This window comes from Marmota flaviventris, chromosome 9 (genome assembly GCF_047511675.1).
Source record: "Marmota flaviventris isolate mMarFla1 chromosome 9, mMarFla1.hap1, whole genome shotgun sequence".
NCBI classification, from domain to species: Eukaryota; Metazoa; Chordata; class Mammalia; order Rodentia; family Sciuridae; genus Marmota; species Marmota flaviventris.
The window spans coordinates 118,093,773-118,114,634 of NC_092506.1; positions in this window are offsets into that span (position 1 = coordinate 118,093,773).

Consider the following 20,862-nt stretch of genomic DNA (forward strand, 5'->3'; position numbering starts at 1 on the left):
TAGGGGCACAATGTATTATCTCTTGAGAGAGATAATAGGGGCACAATGTATTGTGGCTGAACAAATAATTTGATAGCCAAATAATTTGATAGCAAATAATTTGATAACCTCTACTATGGTTTCCATTCCCACTCTTCATCAACACTGCTCTTATGAATGCCACAGTTGTCATCCATGTTTCCAAAATCAATGTCAATTTTCCATCCTCATTTTCTTAATAATCACATTTTTCCTGCTTAAATACCTTCCCTGACGTGGATCCATGAATCACACACCCTCCCGGGTTCCAAAAACATCCCTATTGCCTATTCCTTCTTGTTTCCTCTTGTGGTTCTCTCACCTCACCCCTAAGTACTGGAATGACCCAGGACTCACATTCTGGGTCCATTTATCTTTATCCTGTGTCTGATTTTCAATATCATCTTTGTGCTAATGACTCCAAGATTTTGTATTTCTAGCCCATGCCTTTGCTATAGACTCAATTCAGATACTACACTGACAGTGAAACATTCTAAATAGGGTGACTGGTGGACATCTTAACCCTAACATCTTTAAACTATGCTCTTGCCATACTATAACCTTGTGCTTCCCATTTTCTTCCAAATATCAGTTAATGCAACTTCATCCTTTCAGTTGTAGGGCTAAAAACACTAGAATGGCCTTTGGCATTTCTCATTTCTTCATCCCTGCATCCAATCCATTGGCATATGCAGTCATCATCCCTTTAACGCATATACACAGAATCACACTCCTTATCCCCACCCCCCCACCGCTCTAAGTCCCTATGATCCAGCCACCCTGGGATTATTCCAAAACCCACTGGTCCTTCCTACCTTCTGCCCTGCCCTCACCTCTATCACCTATTCTCAGCACAGGTTATCAGAGAAGTATTCAATATACCACATCCTTTCAGTTCTCTGGTTGAAAACCCCCACTAAGTCCCAATTCTGTCCAAGAATATCACAAGGCCTTGTCCTAACCTCCCAGACCCATGCACTCTGCCCTCCCACTGTGATGCATCCATGCTCAGCTTCATTCATTCTGCTCCAGCCACACTGGCCTCCTCTCTGTTGAAGGACCACCACAGGCTACTATGGTCTTCAAACTCATGCACTTGCTGTGTCTCTGTAAGGAAAATAAAAAAGAGACACAGAGCAAGATGCAGAGGCAGGAAAAATGACAGAATGTTCAAGCTTCCAGCTTTATTTATATCAATAGGTTACATTAGGTCATTGGCATCAGTAGTACATTATTATTCATTGTGTCATTAGACAGGTTACAGAGTTAGCAACATTATGCAGCTTATTCCTCAGTTACATACTATAATTGCAATGTGCAATGTTAGGAGATTTGTGTAGCTCTCAAGAAAGTCCATTGTTTAAAATTTCTGTTATGTGGACAGGTTCAGGCACAGCAGATCTTGGTGAAACATTGTGGTGGTCTAACAAGAGAGTTTCTTTATATCTGGGAGCTGTGTGCCTGAGATCAAGGTCGAGGTTGACAAGACTCTAGCACATAGCCTCCTCATACAGGGCATTGCTACAGCAGCCAGGCATCCTGTGTCTTTGCACAGAAGTTTTCCCAGCAGCCAGGCATTCTGTGTCTTTGCACAGAAGCATCCTAGACACCAAGCATGCCACAATCATGAAGCTATCAGAGACCTCATTCCCAAACACAGATCCCTTATATCTCTCCTGCCTAGAAGATATTCCTCTAAACTCCACTCATTGCTTAAAACTGCCTAAATTTTACCATCTAAAAAGAACCCTCTAGACATCCCATCTAAAACTTTAGCTCTCTTTATTTTTCCCTCCTCTGTTTTTCTCCAAGGCACTGTTCCCCCTTTAGTCATTCTATATATTTTATTATTTATCTTGGGTGTTTGTTTCCTGTCTCCTCTAGAATGCATGCTCCATGAGTGAGCCAAGTTTTATCTGCTTTGGTACCTGCTATATCCCCGGTTCCCAGATCAATGCTGACACATAATAGGGGCACAATGTATTGTGGCTGAACAAATAATTTGATAGCCATTATTATGTTTGACAGCAATACATCCAGACTATAGTTTTTTATTTCCACCACCTAAATACTCACCTACACACTTCATTGTCCAGATTCCTCAGTCAAAACTAGAAACCTGGGGCTCATCCTTGATTCCCCTTTCCCCCTGGTATCCTGGCTCAATCCATCATAAGCCTGGCTACTCTGCCTTCAAACAGGGTACACCTCCAGCCCCTGAATCCATCCTCCATCCTCTTCACTCTCTGCCACCACCCTTCCAAAGCAAAGCTCTCTCCAAAATGTTGAAGTAGCTCCTAGATGCCTCTCCTTGGACTGCACCCTTCCACATTCACTTGGTTCTCATGATTTTGATCTCTGCCCAACCTCAGGCATTTCTCTAAAGCATCTTCCACACAGGCCAGATGTCCTTGCCCCATGTGCCTTCCCTGACTCTCTACCTGACTGGCTTTTCTTCCTTTGGGTCACTTCAGTGAATCTCTAAGCAGGTCACACCCACCTACAACTTCCCTCCACTACTCCCATCATCAGTTTATTTCCCTCTGGGCAATTATCATACTGCAATTACCTCATTTATTTGTGTGTTTCTTTTCTATGTCCCTATTGAAACTGTGACATCAAAGGTAGAGACAGCACAGAATCAATAAACAGTAGGTCTCCAAATATACAGAGGGTTGGGTGAAAGCTAGTTTCAAACTGCAGCAATCTCAGAGCCATCAGTGGTCCCCATCTGCCCCAGGAGCAGCTGTTATACAGAAGTGGTGATAAGGATGAAGCAGTTTCTAAAACATCTGGCCTCAAGACTGAGTGATCTTGTTTCCCACTCTTAACCCAGCCTTGGACTTTTGCTATAGTAATTGTTTTCCTTGCGTTTCATGGAAATGAGAAGAGCCTTCTCCATCAAACAGCACCATCCTAGACAATATTCTTTTAAAAGGGCTTAAGATGCAAGAAATAACTCATCCTAAAATAACCCCTCCTTGGCTTCCAGCTGCTCTGAACAGCTGGATGCTTTCTCCTAGCCAGATACTTCTGTCTTTATACTAATAACATGGGGAGAAACCAAAATCATTGAGATATGCTAAACAAGGTCATTGTTGCTAATTCCCCTAGGATGATAAATGCCATCAACATTTTCCATGCAGATTTTCAACAAAAAGTTTTAGACTCTGTGCTTAGCATCAGGTTGGGTACCATCCAAGAATAATGAAGCGACCACCCTTATGAAATTTATAAACTAGCTGTGCTAAGAAAAAAAAATGGCACACATTAGACAATTAGCAAACAATATGATGGAGCATAATTAAGCACTAAGTAGTGTCATTAGGGTTCAGAGAGGATTGAGGGCTAGAGTAATTGAGAAAGGCCTCTTGGAGGAATTTCAATCTATGTTTGAAGGGTCTGAAAAGTTGAAGAAAAAGGAAGTATCTAGAGGAGAAAGCATTCAAAAGCTCCAGAGGCAGGAATGAAGCAAGGGCCTGATTTGAGCCTACGAGTGGTGAGAGGGGAACACACAGAATTAATACCTGGGGTGAATCTCAAATTTACCACTTACATAAAATTGCTTAACCTTTCTGAGCCCTTTTCTTCAACTTTCAAATAAAAATATTGCCTTCAATACCTCCCTACTGGGCTCACACAGACTATGTGGGGATCAGAAGATGAAGTCCCTCTATAATCATGCAGAGGGATTTGCATATAGGATTCTGGTACTACTGCACACACACCCCAAAAGATGTGAGGACAGTGGGTGGGATGGGACCAGCCAGTCCAAGGTTTGAAAACCAAGCTGAGATTTAGAAATGCTTGCCTTGGAAAACCAGCGAAGTCTTCTCAGTTTGGATGTAACGGATGCCTGCTTTGTGGAAACACATTTCTTTTCTCACATTGAATACGAGATGGCTGGTAAGCCAAGGCTACATGCTAACAAAGCAAGATTAGCTCCTTACTTGACAAGAAAAAGATTTTATAAAGGGCACAACCCCAAGATTGAAAAGGCATCTGGTGCTCTTTCAGGAAAGCTATGATGCCCCAAAGTTACACTTTCCCTGCCTCATGGATGTCTTACAGCACTTTCTCTGGAAAAGAGTCTTTGGCAACTTTCTGTGGCAAGGCTTTGTTCCCTCATAAATACCGCCATCTGTATTTAGCGTATGAGAAACGCACGAGTTCATCTGGCATTTCGTTAGCCTCCAAGTAGGAAAACGCGACCTTCCAGGAATGAAGCAAACTGCAGTCCGGAGCAGGTGGGGTTAACAGAGGATAGAAATAGCAAGCGGAGAGTAATGGAAATTTGCCAAACATCCCAACTTTTTGAATGTGCATCTTGAGTCCCACAAAATACTTTGCCCTAATGTAGACTCTAGTGTGGTATGGGGTCCAAGCTTACTTAATGCATCTCCTGCTAAATGACACTGAAGGAGAGGGTACTGAATTTGGGAATCAGCAATTCTGAACTCAGATCCCAGTGCTACCACTTACCAGCCACTTGTTTTGAACCAGCTAGTACACCCCTCCATTGTTCAGTCCAAATTGCCTTCTCTATGAAAGCAGGAAGGGGTCTCTTTCAGATTTAGTGTATTGCCAGAATCACCTGAAATATTTGTCTAAATAGAGTCCCTCATCTTTCTGGAACTCTTCACTTGGACCATCTCAGGTGCAGTCCTTGTCATCTATGTTTTATTTAACAAGGACTTGGAAAAATTGCAAAATTTGGAAATTTCTCAAAGACCCCTCCCATTCTTTTATCCTCTGACCTTCTGACCAGTTTTGGTAGAGATGCCTGTGCTGCATGCATAAAGAAGGTAAGAAACTTGTTTCTGCTTCAGAGACCTCCTTGAGCCCTTTCCTTAGCCAAGAAGAATTAATAGTTGCCTCCTGCATGATCATGGATGTCTCTGGGCACATGACTAGTACTGCAAATAGTTGCATTGCTTGATGTGATCTTGCTCTGAGGGAGTGGGCATGTCTGATTTATGTCTTTACTGCAAAATCTAGCACAGTACCTGGTATGAAGTACTCACACAACTGCAATTTTGAATGATGATGCCCTTAATTGTAGCTCTGTGTTCTTTCTATTCTTTCCAACTCCTTTTGTGATGAAGGTGACACTTGAATTAGAATTGGCAAGCCAAATGTCTGCATTTTCAAACTGGGGCGTATGTTCCAGACTCAAGCCACCCTTGAATCAACAAGTGCAGCCATGGCCTTAAGATCATTAGTTGCCCTCTCTCCCACCCTACCACTCACTACCTCCCTTCCCCATCAATCCTGGCACAGCATGAACCATAAGGTTAGGGTAGATTGAACAATAAAGGGAAGCTGTGGGTCCAGGAGGGTTATGATTCAGCCCAGCATTCTGAGGCATGGCTTGGGAAGAAAGCTGACCACTCCAGCAGAGAGCTGGACTGCAGCCCTTCAGCCACAGACTCTGCTCTACAGCTTTGCTCATCTCTCCTAGCTCAGACCAGTACCCTCTCCCCTAGCCGCACCCCTCTTGAGAAAGGAGTGTGTTTAAGATTCCCGGCACGGGTATCTTAAGCGATTCCAAGCATCTTGCTGCAGAGTGAACTAATCCTACCAGGTTAATTCTCCCTCTCAGTTCATTCCATCTTATTAGAGCTGGCAGGCACCCTGTGATGCTTCATTACCTGTGCCACTCGAAGGCAAGGCTTTCTTTTAATGAGCTAAGCAATGTGGGGAGCCCCCTACTAAGCACCCCAGATGATGCATTTGTCCCAAAAAGGGGAAAACCCTGAAGTGCCCAGTCTGTCCAGAGGCAAAACTATTAAGAAAAGAAGGGAAGGGGCTAAAGAGCTGATGGTGTCTCTGTGCCTGTTGAGGTCAGAGAGGAAAGAGGGCCACTGAATGAGAGGGACCATGCTGTCTCTCCTAGCCCACCCCCATCTCTTCCTTCTCACACTCTTGACGGCTTATAGGAAATGTTTAGTCTATATCAACAGCCCTGAAACTGGAATGATTCCACCCTTTGCCCACTTAATCCAACTATTGCCTCAATCACCACACCTATTTTCCAACAGAAAAAGCACAAACCTTCCTTCATTTTCAGGCCTTTAAAATGACCCCAGGGAGAAGGACAGAAAGGGAAAAAGAGGCTGCACAAGTGAGCACAGACTTGCATCATCCAGGCACCAGGAGGTGGGGTCCACAGGTAGGGGATGGATGGTGGGAGGAGCGGAGCAAGAGGCAGTGCCAGCCCCGTGGACACTAGATGTCTTCATCCCTAAATAGCTCTGCCCTCCCCTCCAGCCAGCTGTCTGTGTGAAAGAGATCTCCCTTAATTAATCAGGTCCTCTCTTCCTCCTCCTTGGTGAGTGAGGGCTCCCATCAGAAGATAATATACTGCAGCGGCTAACAGAGGATGGCCGACTTGGCACAGAGAACTGGGATAAAGCAGAGGATCCATCAGGAGGGCACAATTATGTCACCAGCATGCTATGCCTCTGTTCCCAGAAACCTTGCTGCCAAGCACACTCTCCCACTCTCCTGCACTCTCCTGCTTTGCTTTGTTTGATCTGCATTTCATTCACCCCTCCCTGCTCAGCAATCAGGCCCCCTACCCTTGCTGGGTGGCATTTAATTTGTTACATTCCATGTGCTCCTTTTCATGAGTTTGTGTCTGTGAACATTTCTATCTTTCACTACATTTCTCAATTTTTGTTGTCCAAAGGGAGGAGGAAAAAAAGAACTAAGGCCAGAGGGAGAATAGTGGGGGTGGGGGAGAGCTGCAGGGTGGGGACAGCTCCCCAGATGAAAGGGCCTTTGCATGCATTGCATGAAGGAGGAAAAAAATTCTGAGAGGAGTGGAAGGCAGTGGGGGGTGGGGGGAATAGTTCACTGAATGCACTATGGTTTTTCGCATAAAAGGGTTACAGACAGAACAGCCCCTGTGAGCCTTTACTCATAGGGGAACAGCAAGTAACATTCCAGAAGAAAACCAAAGTAAAAATACTCCTGAAAAACAAAACCAAATGGGCTCTGGACACCTGGCAGTAAATCAAAAGGAATGATGAGACTTTAAGACCCTTTGCCATGTCTTTAGTCCCTTATGCTGCTGCTCATCTCCCACCCTACCCCCAACCTCAACAGAGATTCTTAAATTTCTCTTTGCCCTTTCACTATAGATCCAGATACCTCTATTAGCTTTGCATCAATGTGAAGAAATGGCTGACACAGTCTTATGAAGCAAAAAGAGTAAAGTATTTATAAAGTTAAGAGGTAAATTTAGCTCCCAGTAATAGAGGTTCAAGTCCAAAATCAGGCAGCCCCACCACTTTGGGCCTCTATTGACAGTGGCATGTCCTGGCCAGGAGAGCATGTCAGAGCAAACCACTCACATCATGAGCCAGAAAGCAGAGAGAATAGAAAAGATGGGGGTCCTACAGTCCCTCTGGAGGGCATACCCCAATAGCCTCTCTCAGGTGCCCCTTCTTAAATGTCTCACCGGCTCCAAATTGGGCCACTCTGGGGATCAAGACTTAAGCACATGGACTTTCAGGAGACACATATCCAAATCAGCAGTGTCCAAAGAACTTACCAGAACGGACCCCTTTACTGGACAAGTCTGTGGGTACCTCAGTTTCTCTTCCTGTAAAAGGGGTACTCTGATAGCTTCCACATTTACATCAAGGAAATTAAGAGACTAACATTTAGATGCAAAAGTATTTTCCACTTTCTGGCTGCAGAGCCCTAGTCCAATGAAGGAAGTTGAGTGAATTTTGTTGCTTTGGGGGACAGCAGGTAAGGAGGTGTATGAAATAGTTGGAATCCTAGGCTTTCAACTGGCACAGCTTTCTACAAAAAGAGAAACTCAGAAATCTTACTCCAAGCCATCATAAACTCATGATTCTGTTCTCTGCCGCTTCAGCCTCCCACCTCTCCTTGTCCTGTTCCTCTCAGCTCTTACCAGCTTCTAGCTCCTAACATGCTAAGACATAAGATTCTCCCTTCCCTCTTCACTACTACTCCCCCAGCCTCCCTTTCCAGGCATCCACAGAGAAAGGGGTGATTAATGAAAAGGCCACATGAGCATTGCATTACTAGATTAAATTCTATAAAGAGCAGCACCTGCAAGATTGAAGAACACTGCGTCAGCATCCGGGTCACACCTGGGCCACTGCAGGGTTTCTGCTGGCGTAAGAAATGGCCCAGACAAAGGGCAAGAAACTGCTCTTGGAGTCATCAAATCACAGAAGCTTTGAGCTGAACAGGGTGTCAGAGGCCATCAGGTCCATTTCCCTAATCAACTCAAATCTCCCACAACCTATTAGATTAAATGATCATCCAAACTGCTTATGGAATTCCTCCAATGTAAGAGACTTCCCCTCTCTATAAGGTGGTCTGCCCCAAGGCTATAACTTGTTGGAAAAGTAAATTCAAGCTTGCCTAACTTTTACTGCTATTGACTTTTACTGCTAATGAATGGTCTCATTCATTCATTCACTCATTCAGCATATGTATGTGGATTATTTTCTATGCACCAGGCATTGTCTACATGTCAGAGACACCATGGTGAACAAGACGGATTAGTCCCTGTCCTTGCAAAAGTTAGTCATGTATGTAGCGACACACTAGCTAATCTATGGGAACACATGGGGGAAATGCCAATTGAATTTTTAGGGGGAGAGGTTACAGGGGTACTGTTCAGAAAAGGCATCTGACAGAAGCAACACCTAAGCTGAAAAGGGACCTAAGAGTTAACAAGTTAAATGGGGAGTAAAGGATAGGAATACAGTGGGAGTGTCAGGACCAAGTTGGACCTGTAAGGAAGCTGAACAGAAGATGAACTAGGGTGGTGCCAGAGGGTGAAGGGAGGGGATAGGGGAGAAGGCGTTTGCTCTTGAAATTCCATAAGCTACTTAGCTTTATATGGCCAGCCTGGGTCCTACACCCTGGTCTTCGTCCATTCAGGCTGTTATAACAAAGTATAATAGTCTGGATGATTTACAAACAACGGAAATTAACATGTCACAGTTCTGGAACCTGGGAAGACCACATTCAAGGTACTGGCAGATTGAGTGTCTGATGAAGGGCCTTTTCCTGGTTCATGGATGATGCCTTATACTATCTTCATGCGCAGAAGCTGGAGGGAGAGTTTGATGAGTATAGAACCTTCTCTCTCTTTCTTGCAGTCGGTGCTATTGTTTGAATGCCCAAACCAAAACTCACATGGAAATTTAATCACCATTGTTATATATTAAAAGGGTAGAAACTTAATCCAATTATGGTTCTGGGAAGCAGGACTTTGGGGAGGTAATTAAAATTAAATAAAGCCATAAGGGTGTGGCACTAATTCAATGGGATTGTGGCATTCTAAGAACAAGAGGAGACCTGAGCTAGGACATCCATGTCACATGTGATGCCCTCTGTCACCTTGGAACTCTGTAGAGAGTCTGCACCAGCAAAAAGGACCTCATGAGATATGTCCACCTGATCTTGACCCTCCAACCTTCAGAATAAAGAATAAATCTTTATTCCTTTTCTATGTTTTTTTTATAATAACAGGGTTCATTATGACATATTCATACCTGCACAAACACACTTTTGTCCAATTCATTCCCCAGTTTCTCTCCTCTCTCCATTTCCCTCCTCTCCTCCATCCCCCTGTTCTCTTTCCTCTACTCTTCTGGTCTTCCTTCTATTTATCAACAAATAAATTTTCATTGATGCACTATAATTATACAATGTATCACAGTGAATTCTACTCTTATATTAATTATAATGAACCTTTATTTCTTATAATTTACCCAGTCTGTGGTTTTCAGTTATAGCAACAGCAAGTAGATTTTGGCATTCAGGAGTCTCTTACTAGAGAGGATGAGTGTAGAAGATCATGTGGTGAGGCAGGGGAAGAGACACCTAGAATTCTGATAAAGGCACCAAAAAAGGAGGCAGGATTGGGAAACATGAGTAAAAGTAGGGATGGGAGGGCAAGCAGGAGGAAGAGCAATGAGAACAGCTACTGATAGAGAGAAGGTAGGTATTAATCTGAAGGGGTCTCAGTCTTTACAGATGGGCAGACTATGGAGAAAATATGACCACTACAGTCTTCCCTTCTCCTGACAGCTCCAGAGTGTAGGGAAGTTCACATTACACTGAACTGGGAACTTTCTCTGCTAAAGTTCCTTTCTTATCTTACTGGCTACGAATAGCTATTAGGACCAGTCTAACCCTATATGCCAGTGGCAGGTGAGGGGACAGAGAGAGGATAAGCCAGGACTGACTGTCAACTTAGAAGGAAGTTGCCACTGAGAAGTGATGTTGGGCAGGGGGCCCCTGGAGAGCTGGGATCAACCAGGACTCAGCCCTTTGACATGGCCCATGGGGCCCTCAGGGAGGCACAGAGACTGCATTCTGGGACTGCCAGAGTAAGGATAAATGGAGGTCCCAAGTCCTAGAGACTTGCATTATCATACTCAGAGCCATATAGCAAAATAAACAAAAGACTTGCAAATGTTATTGAATTTACTCTTTATAAGAATTTCTCAGACACTGAGGCTTTGGTTTTGTAAAGGATTTGAGCACACAGCTGAGGCACAGGAATTTGAACCTAAGTTAATCACATTTCAAGTGGTTTCCCTTCCTGTCCCCCAGGGTTAGAATTCAGGTCTTAGGACAAAAAGCAATGAGGTGGGGGATGAGGGGTGAGGGGCAGGAATGACCAAAAGGCAAAACTGTGCTTTCTGACCTCAGGTGCTGAGCATGGAGCTAAAGGTGTGGGGCAGGGAGGACACCCTGTCAGTGTAGACATGGGAAGGGAGAGAAGAGTGCCCGCCTAGCACATGCTAGAGACACTACCAGGCACAGTCCCAAGCACACTTGGGCAGGAAGGCCCACAAGGAAGCCTGCCCGGAGCAGCAGTTCTGTCAGATCCACCCATTAAAACTGCTGGACTGTTCGCTCTCCTCCTGAGCTTTTCAATCTGTCTTCAGTAAAGGGGATTTCCCATAACTGTGCCCTGGCCTCAATCTAAGGACATGTTTCTTACCTATGATTCCTATTTTGCAGACAGGAAATAATTAAGAGAGGTCAAATAAGACACCTAAGACCACCTGGCTAATAATGATGGGGCAGATATTTAGTTCTCACATACTTTGACTCCACCTGCTTTCCCCCCCCCCGCCCCCGACACAGACTGCATGCTAATTTCTCATTGACATTGTCCTTGAAAATTAGTGCCTAATCAGGTTAAAAAATTCCCAAGGGACAAATGCAAAAGAAAAGCTGTGTGAAGCCCCACATGGCACTCCAACCCACGGTGTGTCATGGAGTCAGTGGTGGCCCATCACCAACAAGTTTGCCACTTCTAAGTCCAAATTCTTCTGGGCCTGAAACCACTACCAGAACCATGTTCAAAAAAAAAAAAAAAAAAAAGAAGAAGTCACCTAACAGCAGGAACTATTCGTGTCTCTTTCTAATTTATTTCGAATTCAAAGTGTATTTCTTTTAGAAAACTAGAAACTGTAGTCCAAAGCCCAAGTTGCAGGTTTTGGTACAGGATGCAAAACATAATCATCCAGATTTTTTTCACCCATTTTGATATTCTTGGGAGACTGGAGACTTTTGTTTCAGGAAATCTTCATCATCTGCCACTCTGAGGAAAGTATTGCCCTGAATCCAGCAATGTCTCCTTCTACCCAGACACATCAAGTAAAACATTTAGCCAGCCTGTGCCTCACTTTTCCCATCTGAAACACAGATGAGAGGAGCTCAACACATTGATGCAAAACCCTGTTTTGCTGACTTTGAGATCTGTGGCCCTAACCAAGCCCTCAACCTCTCTGAGCCAGTTTCCTCATCCATAAAATGGTTATTTAACCACTGCATACTTTGTTCCTTTTGTGTCTGCCCAGAATTATCTTCCCTTATCCTGGAAACATCTTTCTTCCTTTGGGTCTCATGAACCAATTTTTTAAGGGGCTGTCCTGTGCCCCAGATCCTTCCAATCCATATATTCCAGCCCTCTGTCCCCTGCAATCAGCATGGAACTTAATTCCAGGACATTTTTTGGAAATGCTGTTCATGTTTCAGGAAGGATGATGTTAGCTTGGGGTGGCCTTGGGGTCACTCACTCTAAGGAAAGAATTTTCCAGGCTGAAACCAACACATAGGAAAGCAGAGTCAAGTTTGGGAGGGAGACAGGGAAAGAAAAAGAAAAGGAGAAAGATGGAGTCCCTGTGGCATTATGAGAGTCTCTGAGACCAGCTGTGTTTTGAAACCAATCCTAACTCCTTCACTTTCTGTTTACATGAATGACTTGAATTGAATTTTTGACACTAAAACTAAAATGATGCCCATATAATACACTTTCCAGGAATCTTGATTGAGATAATATAAGCAAAGCACTTAGCCCATTGCCTGGCACATAGTAAGCCCTCAATAAATACTGATAGCTATTATGGGCAGCAAATAAGATGATGGATGTCAAAAACACTCAGAAAGGCATAAAATGTTATATAAAACTAAGGTACCTATTATATGCTTTCCTGTTCTCCAATGATCTATACCTCACATTGTGGCTTTATTGCCCACTCTTTCTTTTGCTAAATATTTCATGTGCCCAATTATACTGTGAGAACCTTGTAGCAGGAGCCACAGTTTATATTCTGTTTTAGCCATCATAGAACATAACTTGGTTGTCAATTGTACCATAGCATAGGAAAGTGGTTGAGATCAGAAACTTTAGCTGGCTCTGATTCTTGCTTAGCTGGTTGACCACAGGGAGATGATTTCACTCTTTTGAGTCCATTTTCTGCTATAAAAAGTGAGGCTACTGCTGGTGTCTACCTCATTTGATTGTTATGTGGTTTAAGTTAATTTAATTCATGAAGTAAATTAGTTACAACTATTGTTAAAATTGTTTTAAAGCATTGTATAACGGCACTTGGCAGATATTCATTTCTATGAAAGCGTTTGATAAGTAAACACCTCCCAATTATCTTATTATTGTACTTCAAATGTGTTTATTGAAAATTCAAGGCATATGCAACTGTGATGGAGAAGGCAAGCCCCTGCCTTTAGAATTATAACAGCTATCACTCACTAAGGCCATTCTACATCCCTTCACCTGTAATCCCTGTGTTCTACTTATTTGCCTCAAAACTGCAAGAAACAAAGAAGATATCTACCTTTGCAGACAAGAAAAGAGAGATCCAGAAGGCTACATGATTTATCCAAGGTACACAGCTTGTTAGAAACAGCATGTGTGAGAATCCAGGCCCTCTGACTCCAGACTCATCATGCCCTCCCCACTATACCACACTGCCTAAGGAGATGATACACAAGCATATGGCTAAAACATATAAACACAAACAACTGCAGCTGCACAGATTCCTCCCTTCCTTTAACAAATATTTATTTAGCGCTGAAATATGTACAACTGCCAAGAAATTGGGAAATGGACTAGAATGAAGCAGAACCACTCCCCACTTTGTTGTTCTTAGGAAACAGGTGGTATAGCTACCTTTCATTCATTCGCTCGGCAAATATTGAACCATTTACAATTTGCCAAATGCTAGAGATAGATACAGTGTTGACAGAGCTTAAAATATCTTGAGTTTAAGCATATCAGAAGTGTTCAATAATAAGCCAAGGAATGAATCATTCAAAGTATCAATGAATCAATGAAAATATGGATGATTGAATGAATGGATGGATGGGTGGATGGGATGGATGGACTAATGAATGACTGGAAGGAAGGAAGGAAGTATGTTTGGATGGATATATAGATGATTGGATTCATGGGTGAATGGATGGATGGGTTTTTCCACAGGCACACATAGTTTTGAATTATGTACATGGAAGAGTTTACAATTGTCCTACCATGGCTTTTCCCACAAAAGACTTCATATGTAATCTGAGAGATCAAAAATGCTAATTTAGGAGATGGAAGAAATCTAAGAGGTCAAAAAGCCTAATTCTCTATCTTTATAGATGAGGAAAGTGATGCCCTGAAAGATGGGCTCATATATGAGCATTTGAATCTGTAAACTACTTTGAAAACATATACATTCAGCAATATAGATTTCTACTCCTTGAATGGGATAACATCCTAGGGAAGTTAAGTCTCATCCTCAGAGGCCCCCTTGACCCAGAGAAGCCATGCTTCATGAGAGCCTCTCTTAGAATATGCTTATCCAGGAGAGTTGATCAGGACTTTATTCCATTGGGAGAGGATAGATTTTGATTAAAGAGTCAAAGATCATCAGATAGGTCTTGGAGCACCGATTTATAAAGCTGCTAATAAAGTCCATCTGCTTATAACAGGAGTCTGCCTCTGCTTGTGATTACTGTTCGATAATTGTTCTTGAGGGAAAACATCTGCTGCTCCTATCCTGTTGCTTATTGTCATCTCCTATTTGTCTCATCTCTAATGTCTATCCAATCCTGGCTGGGCTGGCATTCGGTGACTAGGTAAGACATGGCAGGAGCTCTGGTCTCCTCCTTCTTTGCAATTGCCTACTGTCCTTTTGTCCCTTCATCCTTCCCCTTTTAGCCCATGTATATTCTCTATCGCTTCTTGCACTTTCAGTATCTTGGTTCAGGAGGCATGTAAGCATCTATTTCAACCCAAAATTACTGGGCCCACTTTCGTAATTCATTGACTATGTTGGAACTTCAATACCTATGTCTCCCATGCCAAGGCATTCCATGAAAGCACACCCTCACACTTTAGGGAATTATATTAGTGTTCTTGGTTTGCAATGAGATACTATCATGACCAAATATATCCCAAACTCAGACTTACAGGTAATAGTGTAAATCCCAAAAACTTTTGAGACAGGACACAGAGCATCTATTTCTTGAAATTTTGTTGCAAACCACCAAGTCTAATGTAGAATTCCTAGTGCACTTTAACTGCTAGAAGGCAGTGAAATTCCTCATGTTTCCCTGTGGAAGCAAAACATCAAATGACACAGGTTAAGAAATGCAAACTGAGCCACCTGCTGTGCTCTTCAAATATTTCTAACGATTTTTCTGATGCTTTGAACTGATTTAACCCAAAGTGTATTTGGCCCCTAAACAGTTATTCCTTTGATTTTTAAACTGGGGTGTAATTTGATTCAGATTCCCAACTCTTCACAACTTCTCAGTACAAGGCTAGAAGCAAAAAGCCTCTAAATCCAGTGGTATTATTTTTCTTATGGTTTATTTCTTTCCAAAGCATATGACCAAGTCAGGAGGCAAAATGGGCAAGACTACAAAACTACTGTGAAAGGAGTTATGTTGAACTTGGAGAAACCAGGTGTGGTTTGTGAAGGAATTTAACTACCAAATGGGAAATGTGTTCTATTATTGACCCCTACTCCTGTCCTTCTTCAACATACTCATATTACTCAACAGCAGAAGAATGATCAGGACATGGGAAATTAAGAAAGACTGGAGATCATTAGGGAAGATGGTTAAAAATTAGATCATCCTCCTCCCCTTGTCTTTATCTCTAAACCAGAAGATATGCCACCACAACCAGTTTGAGGTGCACTACATCTCATAAGGCAGTGAACTAAAATAATCATCTATGTACAGGAAGGTGGGCAGAGGTCAGAGACTCACACTTGCAACAATTGTAAGCAATATACTAAGAAAGCAAAGGGATGCCAACCTGCATTTGTAATGTCCAGCTTCTGGTGTGATCCCAGTCCTTCTAACTCCACTTATTTGTGTTGAAGAGCTAGTGTATTTGTTCTCAATCAAGAGTTTCCCTGTAACCACATTCAGAACCGTTTGCAGAGCCTGTGTCCTTAAATGTTCACAGTATTTTTATCAAACATTAGGAAAGCCCTTGGTAATTTGCAGCAATTTAGTATGCTTGCTTTGCTTTTAGAAAATCCACAGCAATTCAATAAACACCCAGTCACTGTGGCAGTTAACACACACACACTATCTCTACAGCTGCCTGCCAGCTGTCACTCCAGGAAAGACAGCCATCAGAACCTTTCCACAGCCTCCCCTATCTTTGTGACCCTTAATCCATTCTCTCTCATATTCAGTGTGAACACCACCCACAGAAAGCCACATATCCCCATTACATGACTTCCATGCCACATTTCTCCAGGGTATTGGGAAACAATGGGCACACAGATGAGTGGGGTAGGCCTATTGTGTGCCCCAACTTGGCCTCATTTGGCTGTTAGGTGCCATCTGTTGCATTTCCGGGGTTTGAGCAAGACCCAAGAAGAAGGATCCACCTCTCCATCTGCTGTCTTTAGCACAAGCCGGTTTGGACTTGCTGAGCCTGGCTGAAAACATAAACGTAAAAAAGCAATAATCTGAACTCTACTACCAAACCCTGTTTCTGATAGTCCATCAATTTAATTGCTGATCTTTAAATTCTTAATAATTTTGTCTTTACACATTTTTTCCCACTTATCTGAAGTTCTGGGGGTAACCACAGAGATTTCTCCCTGAATAAAGTTCTACTCTTTTCTGTTTTCCAAAGAATGTACTTATGTAAACTATCCAATAAGATTTATGGGTATCATTCTATTGATGAAGCCCAAGTTTTGGTAAAGACTGACTGCTTTAGGAAGCAAAGGACACATCTTTTCTGCTTTATACCCATGCCCTCAGCAGAAGGCCTGATATATAATAAGCACTTAGTAAATATGCATTGACTTTGATACCTGAAATAATTTGTTATTGAGCACCATTGTCTATAAGACTTAGACAGTTGACATAAAAAGTTTCCATGATTTTTGCACCTTGACCCCTCGATGAATCCAAACAAAACACCTTCCTGGAAATCTCTATGAGCAACATTCCATCAATCTCAGCACCGCCTCCAAAGAAGACTGGAATCCTTGACATTACCCCAAAAGCACATGTGCCTGATCTTCTTTTGTCATCATGTGACACAGAGCCATCAAGTAGCTAGAAGGAAGTGTATGACAATGGCAGCTATAGGAGTGCTTCTTCAATACAGCTCCTACCTCTGTTCTCTTCTCTAACTTCCTACGACAACTAAGAGCTAGGTAGATCTGGCCACCTACATCACCCAGCTGTAGCACTCCCTGAGCACAGAGCCAAGTGCTTGTCCTCAGAGGCACAGAGTTTTAAAGTTGAGTAGCATCTTCTATTTGGGCCACCCTCTCCCTTGTGGCAGGACACAGACCTCAAAATCTGTATATCAATGGCTGCTCTGCAGTCTCTCCAGGGTAAAAATTTCACTGCCACAAAAAGACTTCAGCACTGAACCAGTAACTTTCCTAATCCGTGTCATGTTCTATGTTCAACACACTGCTTCCCAGCTGCAGATGCACACTGTGACCAACACCTGTGACGTATGCCAATGGCCCAGATGGCCCCCACCCCCAGCACTGTCCTCCCAAAAAGCACAGTCTCCCCTCTGGCCACATGCTATCATGTCCTCCGTTGCGCCAAGAAGAGAATGGAACTTGAATTTTTAAATGGTGCTTCCTGTATCTATGGCCTGGATCAGAAGTCCCTAAAAAGGCACGTTTGATAAATTCATCCAAAAATCACAGGCGACGAGGAGCTGGGTGAGGACAAATCCTTCACACACATACGCTGTATTAAATATTTAAAGTTGCTACATAGATCTAAAGAGCCAGGTTATTTATTTTTGCAGGGTTGATCAATCATTTGTTTCCCTAAAGAATGCCAGACCTTTAACTACTCATCTGATTATGTCTGCGGCAACCACATTGCTGCGATCCTGGTACTTAATATTTTATCCACCCAGCTCCCAGGAAGACCAATGTCTGCAGGAGGCTGATTCTCCAATGGGACTCTTATTTGCTTTGAGGAATCATTCTGCCCACCCCTATTGCACACAGCTCCCCCCTCCCCAAAATTAAAAGGTAAAGGACAGAATTGGAATAATAACTGTTTATTTCCTTTCCTTCTCACTTCAAACGGGAGATTTACTTTCAAAAACCCCATTAAGGGCTTGATGTGTTTGCCGGGGGAAAAAAACTGCTGCTGACTTAAAAAGCACCAGCAAATTACATTGCCCTGCAGCTCCCAGTAGCTGTAAGGCTTCAAGATAAGGCGAAGTTCTTGTCTCAGCAGCCGTGGTATGGTTTGAATTGATACCAGCCCAAGCAGCAATTACCTTTCCACATGTTGGGTGGCAGGAGGGATTCCATTATTTGTCAGTCTCAATGATAAGGATGAATAGGTGTTAAGTGCCTATAGGTAAGCTAGACATGGGACCAGATAGAGAAACAAGGACACTGCCCTCAAGTTGCTTCATCCTGGAAGGGACAAGACAATTAATCTGTCACTATTTTGGGTTCCCCATCTCATCAGAGATTTAGTGTCTTCCTGGGGCCAGTTATTTCCTGCTATTATTCATTATTCAGTCGAAGCATACCTTTATTTTGGCATGGAAAGAAATGGGGGAGATAAGTATGCCATTCAAATATACGGTATAAATAAGAGAGTGATACAATTTATATTAACATGGAAAAACCTGCCTGATTTAAATATTTAGTAGTGGGCACCTGCATTATCTTGTTTCATATGGGCTACTATAACAGATACTCTGAATTGGATGGCTTATAAAAAACAGAAGTTTCTCTCAGTTCTAGAGGCTGGCAAAACCAACATCAAGGCATTTTTGGATTCAATGTCTGGTTAGGACCCACTTTCTTGTTCTTGGATGACTCTTTCTTACTGTGTTCCTACATGATAGAAGAGACAGGAGTGTCGCTCAGATCTCTTTCATCCTATTCATGATGCCTCTACCCTCATGATTTAATCACCTTCTAAAGGCCTCATTTTCTAATACCATATCCTTGGGGATTCATTTTCAACATACATATTTTATAGGGGACACAAACATTCAGACCACAGCATGCATAATTATTAATGTCCCAATTCTATGGGCCAAGGGGGATTTGATCAAAGTTTGTTAGACACTAACAAACTTTGTGAATACATATGAAATCAGAGATTTTGTTCACATACAAGCTGAAAGGAACCATTTTGATCTAATGTGAACATTTTACAGATATAGAAATTGAGGTCCAACAAAAAAAAAATACTTTCCTAGAGTATCTGTTTGCTTCCACTTTGCTGATTATCAGTGCTTCATCTTTTGTTTGCAGGAATACACAAATTGAGTGCTTTAGAAGTCAATTTGAGATAGGGCTGACATGTGTACACACACACACACACACACACACACTTATTCCTACACTAGCATCTTTCTCTGGGTCTATAACTTAATCAGGCATACACAGCTATGGGCATAGTAATTTACTTTGAACACACAATCTGATTAAGATGATCTGGTTCAAGGAAAAAATTACAGAATGGAAATACAGTAGACTACCTGTTAAAGTGGACAACATAGACTCTAAGGGACTCTGCATCAAATAAGATGTACAGAACCAGTGAGTGTGACCAGTACAGGTGACCATCAAGAAATGTCTCAACCCAGCTGGTCAGGACTTGACACCATCACATCACCATCATCTCTTCCCTGTGCTATAGAAAACTTTAAACTCTTCTCTCCACTTCTACTATTACCTACATGACTCCTCCTTCTCTAATTTATTCTCAATAAAGGAGTCACAGAACATCCTGATACATGTCAGATCATATCATTCTCCTGAGTAAACCCCCAGCCACATGGCTTCCCATTGCACTTGGAATAACTCCTTACCATGAACTCCAAGGCTCTTCATGATTTGAACCCAGAAAACCTCTCCAAGTTCATCAGCAACCTTGCTTTTTCATGTTCACCTGGTTCTAGCCCTCTCTGGCCCTTAAGCACTTCAGGGTGGTTCATATCTCAGGGCCCTGGATGTTTCTTCTGTCAAGGACATTGTTATCCATGAATATCTCTCTGACCATCCTGTCACCTTCCATCACACCTCATTTCCTTAATTATTTTACTTTTTTGTATAGCTTTTGTCTGCTTACATGTAAAGTATTTCTAGTGGCCATGGAATGGCAGGAAAGAACACACCCACATAGTACAGTGAGGTTGAATTAAAGCAGAAGATAAATGGCCACCCAGAGATGAACGCAGATGCAGGCCAGCAGCATGCAGTGGTGTGGGCCAAAGGTGGTCACAGCCAGTGCTGAGAAGCTCAATGCTTCCTGAATTCTCATATGCAGAGCTTCTTTCACCACTCTGGAAGTATCTGCACAAACAACTCATTGCAATTCAAGGAACTATTTACAAAATCAATTTCTCCCGATCCTTAAGACCTGGCTCATTTTTGGTGGGACCACTTACCCACTGGGACGAAGAAGTTCAGTGCCCAAATGTTTCTAGGCAATGTCTGTATATTCATCTGCCTTTTACCTGGAAAGTACATTTTTCTATCTCCTCCACCTGTAAAGGTGAAGTCCCAAAGAGAAAGAACCCCAAGGTCATGCACTAAGTAGGTATGCAGTCAGTTCTCACTGAATGAACCAAAAACGTGCAGAGATATTCACAAGTGATGTCCACAAAATCTGACAATTTCTCTTCAGCTATGTTAATTTAGGAAGATTAACAGTAAGTGGTTTCTCACATCCTCTGAGTAAATTCCATAATAATTTCTAACTCATTGACTGATTTACTCTGTGTCTCAAGTTACCAAAAATTTGCAGGAACTTTTAAATAATCGAGGAACTAGAGGTAAAAAGATAGATGTGAAAATAATAAAGCCCAGTGATGATGTGTTCACAGAAATGCATATAAAGTAGACCTACCTAATTGCTAAAGATCAGCTGCAAACTGGGCTCCATATTTCCTAGTAATTAAAGAAAACATTAGGTACTCAAGCAATACAATCCTGTCCATTGTTCCCAGAGGATCCTGAAGAAGAAACAGTACAGCCATCTTTGTGGCTCTATTCATATGTG